Below are 3,270 nucleotides of genomic sequence, written 5' to 3'. Positions count from 1 at the left end.
GCAACCAACAGTTTTTTTGATAGAGGGCAGCAGCTGTGCTTTATGGAAATGATCAACAAGGCTGGAAGGTGTCTTTTGAATTCGATAATCAGGTTTATATAAATTAACTTTAAAACACCTGTTTACACTGTTGTATAACATAATGTAAAATATGTAATCTCCATTCTTTGTGATATTTTCCTGCAATGTTGTTTCAATTATTTAATGCGCTTTTTTAGGTTAGTGTTTTGTGTTTCTGTACTGCTTTAATTGTTCTTTGTTGTGAGCTTAAATATAAACATTATCTTTGGTTGTGTCATGTACCAATATAATTTCAACGAAATATATAAATAACAAACTAACAAACAAAAACAGTTGTATTCTTCTATTGCTATAGGACTTTCGTAAGGATCAATAAAATTGGCACTATGTAATATCTATGTATCTATATTAGTAAGAAATCAGTACATGTCTACAGTGAACATCTACTAATACTGTAGAGTTTCCAACCAATGTCTGATGTCTGTAACACAATATTGCTGCACCACCTGTCCAGACAGTGATAATCTGGCTATTTCTTACTGAAAAAGTCCAGTGTTACAAATAATCCCGGCCTAATCTGAAAATCTGGCAAAGGTTGACCCTTGGATCGCAGTGACTTTGTAATTTTGTAAGTGGCGCCTTGAAGATTATCCTCTCGCTAAGTTCATATCGTCTTTCGAGGAAACACTTGGGAGGGTGAAAAAAATAGTTTTTTTGTAGTTTTAGATGTTATTCTGCCAATCCTTGTTTTTAATTCACATCAATGAAACTCCTGTTAGAGCAAAATGCCACTGAGTAAACTGGCTGTTCTGCTGCAGAACCTCACGCACACCGTAGGAACTGTAAACACTCAGAAACTGTTGGTACGTCACTGCCCAAGACAGCACAGTCTTTAAAGCTAAAGCTTTCATGAGGATCTTGACATCCTTTCTTGATGATGATAGAGAGGACACCATAAAAAGACTACACAGAGCTATAGTGGCATGCCAACACTCTTCCACTGTAATGACCATTGGTAATGACTATAGCGCATGCATGCAAGCTCTAATTCCTGTCAATTCCTCTGGCCATCTTCAAAGCCGCTGGCCACTGGAGAAGATCCATGACGTGTGAGAGGTGGCCAAGAGGATGAAGAGATAAGGAAGGCACATAAGCTCTGGAGGAATTCAAAGGCTTTCCACCGTGCTGCCGGCCAGCCCCGGGCTTCACAAAGAACTTCATATTTTCAACTTTCTGCACTGCAGCTGGCGCTAAGCTTGGCTATGATGCATCGCCTCTCAAACTCAACATCAAATTTACAAAAACTGTTTTTCCTTTCACGATTCTTGCAAGCTTTTGCAGCACAAGCACATAATATTGAGCCATCAACAATGAATCCCACTGCTTCCTCCTTGAGGCTCCATCTCAGCTCGAATGCCAGAGGGGCCCCTGGTGATACAAAATGCTGTGACTATCACTGTGATTATTCACCATATCAACAACAGCAGTGGGAACAGCACCCTCCCACGCTCCCTGTGTGTACACAGATGAATTGCAGTTTGACACAGCTTCCCGGTAGGACACTAGATGGTTTTATTTTATTATTTTATTTTATTTTATTTTATTTTTTATAAATGGGCGTCCAAGATTTCTGCACTGAGCAGCTGGAAATAGAAGGTCCCATTGCCAGGATTTATTTTAGAATGTAGTGGGTTTTATTTAAATTCATGGCTTTGATCAATCCTGCTTGGTCTGGATGCAGGTGCTACTGTAAAGCTGCTGATGCCTCTAACAACAGTTTATCATGCTGTGTGCTTTTTATGCACCATGCCATGCACTGAAATAGCAGCAGCACGAGCAATTAGGCACATTAACCAATTGATTTCAACAGTCTTGTGGTCAATCTTTGCAGCCATGATGTTCTTCTTCTGTTACTTTGACACTCAACACTGAGCAGCTGATTCAACACCGAGCTCATCATGCGGGAACAATGAGTGGATGCTGCTGGATCTGCATCATTTCAATAAAGTAGTCGGTTCAATAACGTTACTTCATCATGACTGTGATATATGCTAGCAGCCCAGCACTATGCCAGCCCTCAGACAAACTGGTATGTGCTGTTGTTCTAAAATGAACAACTGGGCTCAGGGGACAAGGAACAGAGATCAGCTATGTCTATTATTGAGCTGGGGCGGATAGTAATAGACTTACTGTGAATGGGATGAAAGGAAAGGAACGAGTGAAAGGAGAGGATGGTAGATGGTTGCTGGGCCTGATTTGCCCTAGGCTACTGGTTAAAAATTAGCAGGGGGCTCTAATGGAAAAACCAGCGACTTCACACTTTGGGGAAAACGATGAGTGCTGTGATGTGTTTCTCCAGGGCAAATATGCCCAGGCCAATATGCACCTGGTGAAGCAATAATGCAATCCTCTGACAGTGTGCCGAGTAGAGAGCATGGGGGGGGCACCACCATAACATTTCTATTACAAAAACAACTGTCTGTAAGGAATGGGAGGAAGGACTGTTATGGATTTTTTACGTAACACTTGATGCACAGTCCAATCAAAACATATTGGCCTTTAACCCTTAGTCAATCCAAGCGTTCTTCTGCACTATAATGAATGGAATATTAGTTAGGGTTAGTTAACCCTAACCACTAACTAATCCTAAATAGCCTAATGTATAAATTAATATTTAGTTGACATGAACACCATTAGAAAATTATTACTAGAGACATTACTTAATTGTTAATTAAGGGTGAGTTAATTCTTGCATTAACTAACCTCTAGCCTGTAGCCTAGTCCTACCCTTAGAAATAACCTGGGATAGTAGTTTCTTGGTGTGTAGGTCCAGGTCCACTTTACCAGGATGCTTACAAAAACATGCTGTGTTCATGTGTAGATTGTGAGACCTGCGCATGTAGCCTACAAGCAACATGCAACCTCGCCTCTACCTTACCTTATTATTGTTGAGCTGGCACGTTCAGCGTTTCTCTCAACTCATAGATAATATTTTGGAATGACTTACCGTTACCTCAAGTTAGGGGACAGGAGCCAAGCATCCAGCTGCAATCCGCCACAGCAGATGATGCTCACACAGCAGATGATGTTCACAGGACGTAACTCAGACGAGGATGGCCATCTCTCATGATGCACAGGGCATGATTTTCCATCTTCAACAAATCGAGAGAGAGAAAAACACGTATGCCCCCTTAATATAGTGGGTGGGATCCGTGATTGTCTCTGACTGTCCTTTCGTCTGAACACTAG

The sequence above is a fragment of the Poromitra crassiceps genome (genome assembly GCF_964638095.1).
Source record: "Poromitra crassiceps genome assembly, chromosome: 10".
Classification (NCBI taxonomy): domain Eukaryota; kingdom Metazoa; phylum Chordata; class Actinopteri; order Beryciformes; family Melamphaidae; genus Poromitra; species Poromitra crassiceps.
The sequence above is the reverse complement of the archived record's forward strand: the minus strand, read 5'-3'. Positions refer to the sequence as shown.